The sequence below is a fragment of the Stigmatopora argus genome, chromosome 15, assembly GCF_051989625.1.
Source record: "Stigmatopora argus isolate UIUO_Sarg chromosome 15, RoL_Sarg_1.0, whole genome shotgun sequence".
NCBI lineage: Eukaryota > Metazoa > Chordata > Actinopteri > Syngnathiformes > Syngnathidae > Stigmatopora > Stigmatopora argus.
The window spans coordinates 2,483,798-2,500,789 of NC_135401.1; the positions used below are offsets into that span (position 1 = coordinate 2,483,798).

General features: G+C 38.0%; 1 protein-coding gene across 7 annotated transcripts in view; it reads right to left on the reverse strand.

Moving 5' to 3' along the window:
• dlgap2a (discs, large (Drosophila) homolog-associated protein 2a) overlaps positions 1-16,992 on the reverse strand; it is a 74,278-nt gene that overhangs the window by 56,287 nt on the left and 999 nt on the right. Inside the window, exon 1 of one of the 7 annotated variants that reach the window (XM_077620178.1) lies at positions 5,030-5,464. The exons of 1 other annotated variant lie outside the window; for it this stretch is intronic. The gene's annotated coding sequence lies outside the window, so the exon portion shown is untranslated. Of the gene's footprint in view, positions 1-5,029; positions 5,476-10,351; positions 10,470-16,992 lie in introns of those variants that run through there. 5 more of the 7 variants (XM_077620180.1, XM_077620179.1, XM_077620181.1 and 2 more) reach the window with 5 other exon arrangements.

Genomic DNA, 16,992 nt, shown 5'->3' on the forward strand with positions numbered 1-16,992 from the left:
TGAAGTCAAAAGCATTAACCCGGCCGGCAGACGGGGCGCCGTGACAATCGTTTGGGCTTCACACGCTCTCACGAGCGCCACTGACACATCACAAACGCGCCCAAATGACACGTTTGACACCAACGGCTGATCCCCGCCCCCGGGGGGGCCCAGCTGCCGTGGTCCCACCGCGGAGCAACTGACCGTTCAATTAGTCAAACGAACTAGCCCGAATTCGTCTTAAGCACAAACGCGTGAAAGTAGCGTGTTAAAATTTTTCAGCTGTCACTCAAACTCCTCAATATTATTTGAAATTTATAGTCGGCAGGTGCATTTGGAAGCACTAGTTTCAGCAACTAACTCCATCTAGTGCAAGGGTGTCAGGCTTGATTTCACGTGGGCCGGACCATTTTAGATATAATATTTAGATTTTTTTTTTTATAAATGGATTAAAAGAACTGGATTAAAAGCCCTGAATATTCAGTTTTTTATAGATCTAAAACTGTTTATTTTAGCTTTTTTTATATATTTTAGATTTTACAAAATGATTTTTGAACTAAAAACACAGAAAAAATGGCTTAAAAAAATGACAATTATTGATTTAAAAGGGGGAAAATCAGGAAATTGAATATACATCTATACTTTTCATTTTAATTTGATCCTAAAACAGAAAGTGATTTACTTTCCCGGGCCACACAAAATGATGTGGCGGGCCAGATTTGGCCCCCGGGCCGCCACTTTGGCTCATGTGATCTAGTGGTAAAGATGGGAAATGCAAAAGAATGTGCACTGAATTTAACCTACTTTTATGAGCCATTTTTTACCGTGTTTTCTGGACTATAAGTCGCAGAGGCCAAAAATTCAGTCACATAAGTATAGACTAAAAAAACAAAAACAAGCTTTTGGGGGAACAGTAATATACAATACCTACCAAGGTATCGCTAATGTTAGGTTAAGCTAATGCTACGGCTACTGGCCTAAAATTGATGGCGCTCAGAATGCATATCCTTCAAAATGAAGCTAAACTGACCACTTATCACTTTACTTTACTTATCACAATTCTGTCTGCAATCTACCAATAAAAATGCAGCTATAAGAATTCAAAATCACATCACATCCACAACAGGCAGCAAAAATTCAAACACCGACAGGTTCAATTTAAAAACCTCTTAACCGCTTTGGATGAATTGCTCCGTTTGTTGCTATCAGTGAGTCGCATACAATTAGGTACCGTATTTTCTCGCGTATAAGCCGCATTTGCAACTAAAAAAATGATGACTAAATCAAGGGTATGGCTTATATCCGCATAAGACTTGCTATACTCCTGGAAAGTAACATTTACTATTTGTTGGTTATTTTCTGTTTTGCAGTAAGCAAACTACTATTACTGGATGAATTAATTCCTTCTGATATTGACACTTATCATGTTTTTTTATTCATAAAGTATCTCAGAAATACCACGTGATTGTTTTTTTGTAAATTTTGCCCTTCAAAGTAACACATTTGTACTCCCTATTAAGACCATGAATATGGAGGTGAATCAGGGGGCGGCTTATACGAGAGAAATTGTCAAATTCAATGATTTTAAGGCAATTTTAAGGGTATGGCTTATACGCAGAGGCGGCTTATATGCGAGAAATTGTAAAATTGAATGATTTTAAGTCAATTTTAAGGGTACGGCTTATACGCAGGGGTGGCTTATGTGAGAAATTGTACAATTCAACCATTTTAAGGGTGCGGCTTATATGCGAGAAATTGTCAAATTCATTGATTTTAAGGCAATTTTAAGGGTGCGGCTTACATGTGAGAAATTGTAAAATTCAACGATTAAGACAATTTTAAGGGTACGGCTTATACGCGGAGGCGGCTTATATGCGAGTAAATACTTTTTTTTTTCGCTTTATTGCTTTAATATTGGTTATTGTTTTCAAAATTGGGGAAAAAAGACATTTGGATGTCTTATTTTCCCCTTCTTAAAACCTTTCCGAAGTTTTGGATCAGTTCTCGGAATCGGCAGATCCACAAAATCCATCCAGTGACTTGGCAAGTTTTGGATCTCAATCACTGCGTGTAAAAAGTAAATCCATTGGGAAACACCAAGCTAAAATCCCTGAACAAAGAGGTTGAAACAAAGCATGACCAACACGCACTAACAAAGGAAAATAGATGATGTAAACAAATTTGGGGTTCAATCCCGAGCGCTTCATCTTGTTTAAGAAGCAAACGGCTCTTGATGCAATGCGATCCCCTGTCAGCCTTCGTTAGCGTCACAGAAGATGACAAGACTAATCTGTATCCCGTTTTTATCATCCAACTTGACTCATCCTACGCTGTCCACTACCTCGACTTAACTGCGGTAAATATTTATCAAGATTTTGCATTTTACAAAGGAAATTTCACAGCCAAAAGATCGGAATCGTATCGTAATCGAATCAGGCCAATTTAACGATTTTTACTTATTAGCGTATTTTCCGCAGGTAAGTCGCACTAGCAAAAGAATGCACAATTGTGTAGAATAAATTGCATTTTTATTTATTTATCAAAGACCAAAAATAAATATTATGCTTTAACCTTTCGGCTGCCTGATGGTGGGAGGAGTTATGCTTCGAAAAATTTTAATATTCTCTTTCTAATGTTGAAGAAACCGTTCAAACTCAAACTCAAACTTTAAAAAAAGACGTTTTACGTTTTTCGGGATGTTTGAGTTTGTAAGTTGGATTTTTTTTGTATCTTGGGACATTTTTTCGGAATATTTTGTATGTAGAGGTACCACAATATACTATATGTGAACACACAAAGCAACAGAATTACCACCAAAACCATTCATAACTATATACAATTTTGCTGTCATGTACTGTTAATTACTTTTATGCCGGCAACAATTAAAAACTAATTAAAAAAGGGGGGGAAAAACAACAACTAGAAGTTATGAAGGGCAATGTGAGCCTATTTAAAAAGCCAATTTCTGAGGAAATTGTGAAAATGATCATTAGCTGCATTGTTACGTTCATATCTCAAAACTTACAGCTTATTAAGCCTCAATTCATTCAAGATGGTGACATTGCTGAAAATCGTAATGTCGCCTGCCGTATTTATGGAATAGTTTCCACACGGGCTTGGACGGCGATATCCAGTCCAAACCACGGAGGTTTGCTGAACTTTGTTTAAAAGGATTATTGTGAGGGGGGAAAAAGTGTCTGGTCTTGACAGATAAACAAGCAGGCAATTGCAGGAGTGTTTGGAAGAGATTACTTTTGTTTTTTATAGTCATTTGGTTCAAAATGTCCGGCTATATTTTACACTCGAGGCCTAGAAATGCTTAAATGGAACATTTTTTTTTCGAAAGTTAAAGCACGTGATGACAAATAACTTAGTTTACGTTACACACAAAAATTGCGATCTTGACCTTAAAATAGTCTTGTTCTCTCGGAATATTATTGAGTACAGTAATCCCTCGAATATCGTGGTTAATGTAGACCACAGGTGTCAAAGTGGCGGCCCGGGGGCCAAATTTGGCCCGCTGCATCCTTTTGTGCGGCCCGAGAATGTAAACCATGAGTGCCGACTTTCTGTTTTAGGATCAAATTAAAATGAAAAGTATAGATGTATATTAAATTTCCTGATTTTCCCCCTTTTAAATCAATAATTGTCATTTTTTAATCAATTTTTCTGTGTTTTTTGTTCAAAAATCCTTTTGCAAAATCTAAAAATATATTTAAAAAAAGCTCAAATAAACATTGTTTTAGATCTATAAAAAACTGAATATTCAGGGCTTTTAATCCAGTTCTTTTAATCCATTTAAAAAAAAAAAAATCTAAATATTATATCTAAAATGGTCCGGCCCACATGAAATCGAGTTGACGTTACCAAACATGGCCGCGACAATTGAAAAATCGCGAATTAGGGTCACCTCTATTAGAACTTTTTTTTTCAGTGCTGAGTCCTACTAGCAAAAGTTACTTCTGCTTACGAGTTTCAGTATGATTTTTCAGTTTTATGACCCCCAAAAAATGTAAATAATTAAAAACGCAAACTAGTGATTTCATGATAAGTGAAGACGCGATAATCGAGGGATTACTGTACAACTTCCATTGGTTGGGAAACACTGGCCTTGACCGCATATTCCATTCCTACGTCTTTTCACCAAATTTCCTGGCATCTTATTGCGACAAAATCTTCCCGGCTAACGAACTCCGACCAACCCAAACGCCGTCGCGAGAGATCCGATGCTCATTTCCAGCACCGTGAGATCTCTTAGTCGCTCGAGACGTGGTGTCACCAGAGCGACTCATCTAAGCCAAGACTTGAACTCCCCGCTAACAAGACCACCTGCCCTTCCAAATACATCACGGTGACGACTACCGGGATGTCCTGGTCCACGACCATCTGCTCAAAAAGACACATCCAGAAGAAGACCCTGTCCGAGACTACGCCGTCTGGATTGAAGTAAAGTAGCACGTAGCGGCCTGGGCGGGAGAGCGACGGTCTGTCTGCAGTGCAGCAGTGGACAAGAAGGACTCGGAGTATCTCGGGCGCTACGACGAGAAACGGGGAGACCCTCGAAGCCGCGAGTCCACCCCCACGCTCGCGGCGGCATCCGATACCTGGTGAATCCCCGACGAGGATTTCCTCGCAGTCTCGTCATATTCTCGTGGAAACCCGGTAGGGACTAACACAAACGGCATACGTAAAGACGACAAGTCGTAACGGCAAAAGTGACCCGCCCTTGATAAGTTTTCAACCGGGTCGACTTCCCAATTTCTTGCTATGTATCCAGAATACTGCAAAAATTCCTCCAACGACTTTTTTCATTCATCTAACGCAAATAATATGACAGAAGATGCGTCAAAAATAAGATAACTGACATTTCTGCAAGTTGCTGCAGTCAAACAGAATGAATTCATTAAACGGCTCTACGGTGAGGTTGAATGATGAAACAGGGTTATTTAAATGCTCTACATTACCCGCATCTTCATCCTCTAACTTTTACCCGGATAAAATCCAAAGCTGACCACGAAAAACCCTTACATAATAATACCAACTAACTTACCTGGCAAAGTGTCTACGACATCTCCGATCTGTTTTTTTCACCCCAGACAGCTGAACATCACATTTATTGCGCCAGGCAGGCTGAATCGTAGACTTCCCGAGCGCTCGGCGTGTGCGTACCCTTCTACGGATTCTAATTTATTGATCGCGAGCGGCGGCGGCGGCGGAAAAGCCAGCCGGACTGCGAACGGCGGTTCGACGCCGGCGAGATGCGGCGATGGGTTGCGAGCGCGGCGTTGTGAGCATCCACTGCAGCACGGCGGCGTGGCGGTGCAGCAAGAGAGAGGAGAGGCGGGCGATACGCGCATTTGCCGCTGGTGCTTCCCTCTGCTTGGCTGGACGTAAACTGGGACTGGATTGTGGATTCTGGACTTCCAAATGCACAGTCTTCTCATGAACAGATGACGTTAGCGTGACGACGGGGACAGAAAATGACCGAGAACGGCTGAGATGTCTCTTTTGTTACAAAATGCATCTAACCAGACCAAGGGTTTATGTCGGTGGTGTGAAACGGGTGGTCCGCGGGCCGAAAGTGGCCCGCTAGGGAGTCCGATTTGTTCATTCTACCCCTGCCGTTAAAATAGCGCCTTCAATGGCAGCCAATGAGCTCATAGGGAACCTTGAATTGCCTCAAAACTAAGAGGAAGTAACCTGGAAATGTCCAAAAATCAGAAGAGATCAACAGACGAACAAGAAGCATCCCAAAAAGTCCCTCAAAAGCAATAGGAAATGATCTACAATTTACTAAAAGTACCCTAAAATGGAAGGGGGGAAAAATTATCGGAAAAGTGAAAGCGTTTACCGTATTTTCGCGCATATACGACATATTTGTCACTCAAAAAAATGATGACTGAATCGAGGGTACGGCTTATATGCGCACAAATTAGACTTGAGATGCAGGAAACTACAAGGTGACGAAGACGAAATGTGGCCGATATGGTCATTTATTTCGAAATAGAGAAAAGATCAACAGATAAAATGCTTTAAACAATTATTTTGATGTCTATGAATGAAATTCAAGAAAATAATTAACCTTATCTTGCAAAAAATGTGAAAAAAAAACTCACTTGTGCCTGCCATTGCTCGCTCGGGGCGCCAAAACTGCAAAGTGATAAAGACCAAATGCCATAATGCAAGACAATGCGGCCATTTATTTCAAAATAGAGAAAAGATAAACAGATTCACACAGAATCTCAGAAATACGATCGATGATGATTGTGCAATCAAGCTAACAGCATAGCTTGTTTCACATTTGTCCTCCCTATCAAAACCATGAATGTAGAGGTTAAAATTGTGAATCGGAAGGCGGCTTATACGAGAGAAATTGTAAAATTTAACAAATGTAAGGCCATTTTAAGGCTGCGGCTTATACGCGGACGCGGCTTATATGCGAAAAATTGTGCACGTACAGTACGAATGAGCTACAACACAAGAACAACCACATAGTGGACCACTTCCGGCCCACGGACCGCACATTTGACACCACCTGGTCTAAACATTAGTTCTACGGCGTGTTAATAACCATTACAGATGGCTAGGGATTCCCCCCTCAAAAAAATTCTACGTAAAAAGTAAACAAGTATGAATAGTGGCAGACTATGAATGAGCACTTTTTTCGCAAGCGTACGAGGGGCGCTTGAGTCGCTCTAACGAGGCAGCAGGCTTACTCGGTCCGTGCAGGACTCAAGGTCGCCTGTCAGAGCTGCTTGCCAACAGCCTCAAATCCTCCAATGATTAACAGCGGCGGACGGGAGAGGATGGAGCAGCTGTCAATCTGGATCAATAATGACGGCCAAGACAGACGGCCAGCCGCTCGGGCTCCAAACACCCGCGTTTTCAACCAGGTACGACCGAGATTTAGCTAACTATTGGACGAGGGAGGCGGGGGTGCTTAAAATCGTTCATCCGTCGCTGGGGACGTGCGTAACAGATGCTATTTTGTGTCTTGTTCAAGTATTCATTTTTTGAGCCAGTTATCCGCACAGGGCCCACGGGGGGTGCCGGAGCCTATCCCAGCCAACCGGGCCTCAGGCAGCGGACACTGAAATGCTAGTCGGCCAATCACCATGAGACAAAGGACAACCACTCGTGCTCACACTTTATACTTTGGAGCAATTTAGCTTACAATTAGCCTAGCATGCTTGTTTCGGGGGAAGTGGGAGGAAAGCGGAGTACCCGGAGAAAACCCACACCAGTCCGGAGAGAACATGCAGGGTTTTCTTTGGGTACTCCGCTTTCCTCCCACTTTCCTGAAACATGCATTTCCACATAGGGATTGAACCTATGGCCCTAGAACTGCGTGCTAACTACTCATCCACCGGTTAAAAAAATATATATATATTTAAAAAAAATTATATCTCAAGCAAAATTTTTTTTAAAAAAAAATTATATATGAAGCAAAAAATATTTAAAAAATTATATATAAAGCAAAAAAATATTTAAAAAAATTATATATCAAGCAAAAATAAATTAAACAAATTAGATAGAGCAAAAATTAAAAAAATAATTATATATCAAGCAAAAAAAATACATACATATCTTTAACTGGTCAAATGAGGAATGATCACTGGATTGGTAAGTGTTTCCCATTCAATTTACCAAAATTTGCCAGAAGAAAACAAAATGTAAAAAAAGAACCCACGATCTGGTCCGCTTCTTGGTAGACCAATCCTAAGACAGGTTGACCGTCCCGAGCTGGCGTCGTTTATGGCAAAGCAGACGTTTCTAAACGAGTAAGCAAAAAAAGATAACCCAATTTCTCTCATGAAAGACAACTGAAATCTCATGAATAATTGCTGTTGGGATACTGAAACTAGATCAATCGGGTCAGAACTCAATCTTTATACTTTTTGATTCCTGAATACATAACATTACCAAGAGCTGCGTGTTATTGGATCAGAACAATTCATTCCTTTGTTTGACGAACGGGGATATTTGCGCAACAAATGCCTTAATGGGTGTGTGTTTAACTGTCGTTTCAGGAAGAAAGAAAAAAAACATTGAGTGTCAAATAAAAGACGTCAACAAAGCAAAGATGTGCTGTGCCAGACAAATTAGCCTGGTGTCCTTGCAATAAGGATGCAGACGGGGAATGAAATACTAAACAGTTTTATAATTATTCACCGGGCCGGCCCTACACACACATACACACACACACACACAAATATGAATGTTCTTTTCATTCGTTTGCATTTTGTTCTAAAATTCGTGTTAGTATTAATCGGTATCGGCGCTCGGTATTTTTTGACTATCAGATTTGGTCGCCAAATTGAATCCGTTAGGAGCTAGTCATTTTAGTAACAGATCATATCAATATTATAAAACAAAGCATTTAATACAATGTGATTCATCCTTTACTGCTTACATTAATTTAGCTTTTTTTTTTACTTGTCTAAAAATATGGGCATCGGTTCGTTATTGGCAAAACATATGTTGAGAATACTGTAATTACTCGATTATCGCAGTTAATGTAGACCACATGTGTCAAAGTGGCGGCGCGGGGGCCAAATCTGGACCGCCGCATCATTTTGTGTGGCCCAGGAAAGTAAATCATGAGTGCCAACTTTCTGTTTTAGGTTCAAATTAAAATGAAGAGTATAGATGTATACTAAATTTTCTGATTTTCCCCCTTTTAAATCAATAATTGTCATTTTTTAATCCATTTTTTCAGTGTTTTTAGTTCAAAAATCATTTTGTAAAATTAAAAAATATATATTATAAAAAAGCTAAAATAAACATGGTTTTAGATCTATAAAAAACTGAATATGGGTGAAATGTAGACCATTTTTTTTAATTTTTTAATGCATTTTTTTTACTTGAGTGCTGAGTTCTATTAGCAAGCGGAAGAAAGGGGAGTGGCTTCTGTTTGCGAGTTTCAGCGTGGATTTTCACATTTTTATGAACTTACAAAAAATATGTAATAAAAAATAAATTAAAAAAATCGCCCCAGAAAAAAAATCTGCGATGTCGTGAAGCCGCGATATTCGAGGGATTACTGTAACGGCAGTCAAAATGAACTCGCCGCCATTGGCAGCCGCAAAGTTAACATAGACACTCTTCTAGTGGAAATGTTTGTTTTCAAAATATCGATGTTTGGCAAGAGCATATCGACAACAAAAGTATCACAATAAATCCCAATTCCAATCTATTGTCACACCCTTAAATCTTCCAAACACGTCTCCACCCTCCGATCTGACAATGGAGGGAAAGGAACACCCACGAAATATCAAAAGGATTGAAACAGTAGGACGTTAACTTCATCTAAGAGGAAATACAAATCGAATTGGGAGCTAATTTAATTCTGTCTGCATGCTAGGAATATCTGGCGGTACTCTTGGTTTATCTGCTCTCTCTCCATCAGCATCAAAACGTTCTATCAATTCTTAATATGTGAACATTTCAATATGTTACCGTATTGGCCCGAATATAAGACGACCCCCTCTTTTTCAAGACTCAATTTTGACTTTTTTTATACGCAAATTAATGACAGTATGATGACTATAACAATATATTCGAGAGAAAAAGCATGTTATTTTGCCTCATTCAAATCATGTAAAAACAGTATATATCACTTCTTAATATGTGAACATTTCAATATGTTACTGTATTGGCCTGAATATAAGACAACCTCCTCTTTTTCAAGACTCAATTTTGAAAAAAAGGCTTTTGGAACACCAAATTCGAATTTAATACGCAAATTAATGACAGTACATTTGAAACCGAGGACTATAATAATATATACGAGAGAAAAAGCATGTCATTTTGCCTCATTCAAATCATGCAAAAACAGTCTATAACTTCTTAATATGTGAACATTTCAATATGTTACCGTATTGGCCTGAATATAAGACGACCCCATCTTTTTCAAAACTCAATTTAGAAAAAAGACTTTTGGAACACCAAATTCAATTTTTATATGCAAATTAATGACAATATATGTGAAATCGATGACTACAATATTATATTTGAGAGAAAAAGCATGTTATTTTGCCTCATTCAAATCACGCAAAAACAGTCTATCACTTCTTAATAGATGAACATTTCAATATGTTACCTACTGTATTGGCCCAAATATAAGACGACCCCCTCTTTTTCAAGACTCAATTTTGAAAAAAGACTTTTGGACCACCAAATTCAATTTTTATACGCAAATTAATGATGTCAACATTTCAATATGTAAACTTAAGTGCAATTACATTTGTAAATGAATGGCTTCCGGTTTTGAAAAAGTAAATTAACCAATCTACTATGATAAAACAATAAAATTGCTTTAAGACGACAGACACTTTTTTAGTGATACGTAAGTGAGAACAAGCACACTCACCCGAGATTGAACCCTTGACCTCAGAGCTGTGAGACGTTCGTGCAAACCACTCCACCACCTGTGTGATTCATTTTCCTCCAGGCAAATGAGTTGGACACCCCAGCTGTAGATGTTTAAACTGCAAAAAAACATGGGTAATAGTTCAAAACAGAGTATCAAACGGCATGACATAGAAAATGCACGCACGGTGTGATTCATATTTCGCAATTTCTTTGCCTCCACAAGGTCATCTTTTGCTTTGTGACATATGGTCATGAAAAGGGAGTGTTGGAAACGGAAAATATAGTGAAATTGGAGTTTGATCTATGATGCAAGGCTTTGGTTTAAAAGAGGTTTTAGAACAAGTATGATCATTCAAAGTCTCCTCACTGAGACTCAAGAGTAAAAATGTGCACTTTGCTGTTAGTTCAAAATAAATAAATAAAAATACATGAGTAATTCCAGTTACTATAATAATAATGCTTCCAAAGCAACTTGCAAAACTGGGATTTGACTATAAACATCATACATTTTGGTGTACGTTTTGGAACCTTAAATTCCGAAATTGTATACATCACCAACATATTTTAATCACAAATACAAAATAGTCAAGAATACTACTTTCAAAAATGCAAATTAGGACTGGGTGAGACCCCAAAAATTTAGTTTGATCCTTTCTAGTGACAATATTTGATGCAAATTAACATTTATAAGCAATTGTGGATTCAGTGTATGAGAAAATAATGGAGATAAAATTAAATTATAATTTATCTTACAACTGAAAGCCAAAATTTTGCAAATTAACATGTTGACTATTAAAAATACTGTGGATTTTTGGTTTATCCACTCAAGAGTCGCCATATTTTATTCAGGATTATGTTCGTTTTTCCCAATTACATTTGATCCATTTCAAAATAAAAGGCACATATAAATGGGTTATAATTCATACACTGGTCAACTTTCGATGTATATTTCCCCTCCTTGTCCTCACCCATAAACGAGAAAAATTCAACATATACTGAGAAATGGCCAAACAAAAGTATTTCCGAGAAACGAGTCAATCAGTATTGAGTTCCAAAACCGACTCATTAGCAGCACAAAAGAAACCCGTTTCAAAATCTGCAGAAAGGCATATTTTGAAAGGGCGACTTGTCCTCACAAGGTCACTTTTCTAATCCCAAAACATTCCCATTAAAATGTATAAGACTTGGAAGCCGAGACCCGCCATGAATGCAGAGTCCAATCAATAATGCAGTGCATTGGCCAAGTGGGTCTAAAAAACAAATGGGATGAATCAAAGTCTTCGGTGAGGCTGCGGAACGTTGGGCAATTTCAAAACTTTCTTGGTCGACAAATGTATTGACCCAATAGCGGGAAGCAAAAATGGGCTTGTGCCTCGAATGACAGCATCACGGACAAAAGTTTTGCGTTCAAATTAGGCAATCGTAACTTTTGATAATATACTCTAACATTTGACCTAAAAAACAAAAGAATGTCAAGGAGTGGTTTCTTAAAGAGACAGCTGTGGTGAAAAAACATGTTTATATTAAGTCGTTTAGGAGATACAGTAATCTATCAATATTATTGGTAATGTGGACCAAACATGGCCGCGACAATTGAAAAATCGCCAAGTAGGGTCTCCCCTTTTATAACTTTTTTTTCTTCAGTGCAAAGTTCAGTTTATGAGTTTCAGCGTGCATTTTTATGAAGTTTAAAAAATAAATAGATAATTATTTTTCTTCAGTACGTGCATTTTTATAAAGTTTAAAAAATAAATATATATTTTTTTTCGTCAGTGCGTGCATTTTTATAAAGTTTAAAAAATAAAAAATAGTTACATGATTATTTTACTTCAGTGTGAGCATTTTTATGAAGTTTAAAAAATAAAAAATAAATAAATAATTATTTTTCTTCAGTGCGTGCAATTTTGTGAAGTTTCAAAAATAAAAAATAAAAAAATAATTAATTTTCTTCAGCGCGTGCATTATATAAAGTTTAAAAAATAAATACATATTTTTTCTTCAGTGGGTGCATTTTTATAAAGTTTAAAAAATAAGGATTTTCCTTCAGCACATGCATTTTCCTAAAGTTTTAAAAATTTTAAATATAAAATTATTTTTCTTCACTGCTGAGTCCTAGTAGCAAGATTGGCTTCCGCTCATGAGTTTCAGCGTGGATTTTCACATTTTTATGAACTTTAATTTTTTTAAATAATTAATAGCAGAAAAAAAATCACAAATTAGTGGATTAGCGATAAGTGAAGACGCGATAATCGAGGGATTACTGTATACATCTTCAACAACTCCACCAAGCTAAAATCACGACTTAAATATGCTTTAAAATTACACCATATACCTAAAAAAATAGCCATTACTGCCCTTTAAAGCGCCTCACCATCTAGAATGGAACCAATTTTAAAAAATCAAAAAAAAAGGAAAAAATCTCTCCACTGTTGAAAGCTGAAGCACCATCTAAAAGAAAAAAATAAATAAAAAATAGTACATGAAATGGCTGGAGGAGCTGAATCCACTGATAAAAGCCAAAGCAGAAGTGATCCCGAAGAAAAAGCAATGATTCGGAAAAGGCGCATTTACTGAAGTATATCATGCCGTGAAATGCGTTTAAAAAAAAAAAGATACACACAACCCGGACAGAGAGTTCTTTTCCCGACCCCGAATCTAGGCTCTTTTTCAATCTTTATCCAATCTCCCGTTTGCCCTTTTTTTCCCACAATTTTTTAGGCCTATAGCCAACATAGAAGAATGGCAGCTAACATCCTCTTCCCTCCCCGAGGTTCCAAAACTGGCAGAAAATGATGTGTGACACTATGTTCTGCCTAGAATAACTCCCCACACCTCACCCATCTGCCATAATCCTTCACCGGGAGATAGAAACACCATATGATTTTGCGTTAAAACGTTAATTTTGCATTAGCTAAATGTGTACTTCCATTGTTTCTAACCTGGAGGCACATACTTAAAAAAAATCTGTTTAACTTTGCCCAATTTGAGCTCATCAATATTGTACCTTTTTCCATGGCACAATACTAGTAATGAGCATATTTTGCGATTATTGATAGCCGGAATTTTGCAAAAGGCTGATGCAGCACTTTTGAAATAATAATGTGTGCTCAAAACACTATGAATTATAAATAGGAGAATGTGTAGGATAGGAACAGGAAAGGATGGTGTTGACCTAAATTCGCACTGGATCATGTTTAATGTAGCGTAAAATAAATAAATAAAGGTATATATATTTGTGACTTCATTTTACCTTAGACTACATTAACGTCAACTTGATTTCATGCGGGCCGGACCATTTTAGATATAATATTTAGATTTTTTTTAAATAATTTGATTAAAAGAACTGGATTTTAAGGCTATTTTAAGGATACGTCTTATACGCAGAGGGGGCTTATATGCGAGAAAATACGGTACGTTCGTTTTTCTAGCTAGGGTTCAAAGTTTACACTTATTTATGCATTTATAAGCTTGTTGTTTGCCGTTACGGTCATAAATATTTCTCAAAAACATCACCGATGCTACTCGCTCACATATTTCCTGCCCAAACCTGAGAGAAATTGATAATCTGGCACCTTTAGATTGCTTCAGTTGTGATAATAATAAGCCACGTTTGAGAAGCAGATCGGTGAATGACTGTGGTGAGGCCGATTTAGGTAGAAAAAAGTTTGATTTGACGTTGAGTTTAGTCTCTCAGGGCCGAGACTTGCGTAATCTCGGTGAAGATAAGATGTCACCTTGAATGAAAGCAGGCTCCAGTTAGAGGAATAGAGAACTGAATGGCTTGCTGGTGCAGAAAATTAAACAGGCCATGCATTGCCTTCCTGAATAGAACGCAATGCATGGCCTGCAGTAAAACAATAATTATGCAAATTTGTAAGGAAAAAAACTAAGCATCCATCCACAGACCATTTGGACTCAGATACAAATTTCAAAATGGCTACCTAAAATACATTATTTTTTTCAATTAGTCAAAATCCGGCGGAACAGTGGAAAAGTGGGTAGCGTGTAAGGCTCACCGTTCTGGTGTCGAGGGTTCGAGCCCAGGTTTAGACCTTCCTGTGTGGAGTTTGCATGTTCTCCCTGGGTTAGTGTGGGTTTTCTCCAGGTATTCTGGTTTCCTCCCACATTCCAAAAACACACATGCTAGGCTAGCTTGCTAACACTACATTGTCAGTAGCTACGAGTCGGAACACGAATGGTTGTTTGGTCATGACTGTGTTGGGCTTGCGTGGGTTTTTTTCCGGGTGGTCCGGTTTCTTCCCACATTCCAAAAACACACATGCTAGGCTAGCTGGTGTCAAACTCGGGTTGGTTCGTGGGCCACATTAACGTTAACTTGATTTCATGCGGGCCGGACCATTTTAGATATATTATCTATATTTTTTTTATAAATGGATTAAAAGAACTGGATCAAAAGCCCTGAATATTCAGTTTTTTATAGATCTAAAACAATGTTTGTTTTAGCTTTTTAAAAATATATTTTTAGATTTTACAAAATGATTTTTGAACTAAAAACACAGAAAAAAATGATTAAAAAATTCCAATTATTGATTTAAAAGGGGGAAAATCAAAACATGTAATATACATCCATACTCTTCATTTTAATTTAATCCTAAAACAGAAAGTCGGCACTCATAATTTACTTTCCCGGGCCACACAAAATGATGCGGCGGGCCAGATTTGGCCCCTGGGCCGCCACTTTGACACATGTGCTCTACATTGTCAGTAGCTATGATCAGCTGCCATTTCTCTCATTTTGCCATACAATTGGTCCGGGTGTCCCCAGCCCATCGTTAACCGGGATAGGCTCCAGCACCCCCCCCCCCGCAACCCTTGTGAGAATAAAGCACTTCAGAAAATGTATAAATGAATCATCAAAGTCCAGATACTTTAAAGTCCGACTGACAGATTTTTACACACTAGTTAAAAAAATAAATATCTTCAAAGTACAGGACTACAGCTTGCCAAATCCAGTAAACTACCCTGTGATGCAAAAGGGTGACAATACGGACTTTATGAAAGCGAACTTTATCAATTCCACGACTGATGCACATCCAAAATATGTTTGCAATCTATACCTGTTGGCGGTAAATCACCGCTTCTTCCCCGACATCACTCACTTTGTCGGGGACAAGCGGAAACAAACAAAGCCCACGCGGCAGGCGTCCCCCCGCCAGGCACAGTGTAGCCCACTGACAGGAGTCCCAGGGACATACCAGGAAGAATTACGGTCAAATCGTTACTTTCCTGGCCTGGCAGGACTGCAGTGGCCATCCGCTAAACAAGATGGCTTTCAGACCAGACAGCTGTTTTGCTTCTTAGCGTCAGCTCCCATTCTTTGTCCAAATCAATAACGGGACAAATCCATTTCTGGAAGAAGTCTTGAAGGCAACTATCCTGGCCAATCTATGCAGGAAGTAAACAAACCCCAATAGCATGGTACCCAGCGGGATTAATTCCAAAGCCTTTCACTGGAGATTTTTTTTCAACAAGTCTTTTTGTCGGATTATCCTAATTAATACGATGTATGTACCATTGCACCACCTAGTGGAAATGTTGAAATAATTCAATTTGAATAGTGTTTTTGCCTGTTACACACTGATTCACTATACGATTTGTAGTGATACACGGATAGCCGAGCTAAGAGAACACTGCTATAAACACAACTGAAAAGCAAGACCAACATATAAATAGAACAAATAAAATAAACTATTTATTTACAGAATAAATACGCCCAGGAGAGGGAGCCCTTCATTCATTTGAATACCCAAGCTAACGATGCAACTGCACACTTTGACATATACATGCCCCTACATAAACATCATTCAATAATTTATTCTTTTTTAGGACTGACTCAAGATTAGGTACTCACAAATCATAATTTTGACCCAAATGCGGGGGTGCTGGAGCCTATCCCAGCCAAGTTTGGGAGGTAGGCGGGGCGTACAAACTTTGTTCTCTAATGTAGTGACAATATATCCCAATAAACCACCTATTAAAATGCAATATTTATCTAAAAAACACACACGCACACAAACAAACTGTATTAAAAATACAAATTTTTAAAAATGACAATGCATATTGTGTCATTTAAAAGGTAGTAGCTAAGTGTCAAATATGAAATTTTCCGATGTCATTTGAACGTTATGTTAGTGTAGAATCGGAAATTTGTGAGCGTATAGAATTTTATTTATTCTTAGTTAAGTCAGTTAGTTAGTACCCAACAGGACTAATTCCAATACCTTTCACTGGATATTTTTTCCAACGAATTATCATAATACAGTGTCATTGTTAGTTATTATTATAATTATTGTTGTTGTTGTTGTTATTTATAGGTTTATTTATGTATTTATTATCATTGTCGCATGTTTTCCTGTATATCCATCCCATAATACATTGTGAACGCCTGCGGCTTATAGTACGACTCGTACGGTGTTTGTAAGGATTTTTGGGGGTTTGTAAGGGGAATCATAATCATTTATAAGGGCAGTTATTGGCAGAGGTTGACAGGTATGCAACACTAACAAGAAGACATCTTCCACTACGTAAATATTCCATCCGTGACAAGTCGTGGGTCGGCTAAGGCACAAATTTCGCTTCAGTGGTCAACGAATTGAAGGTTTGTGGTGGTTAAAACAC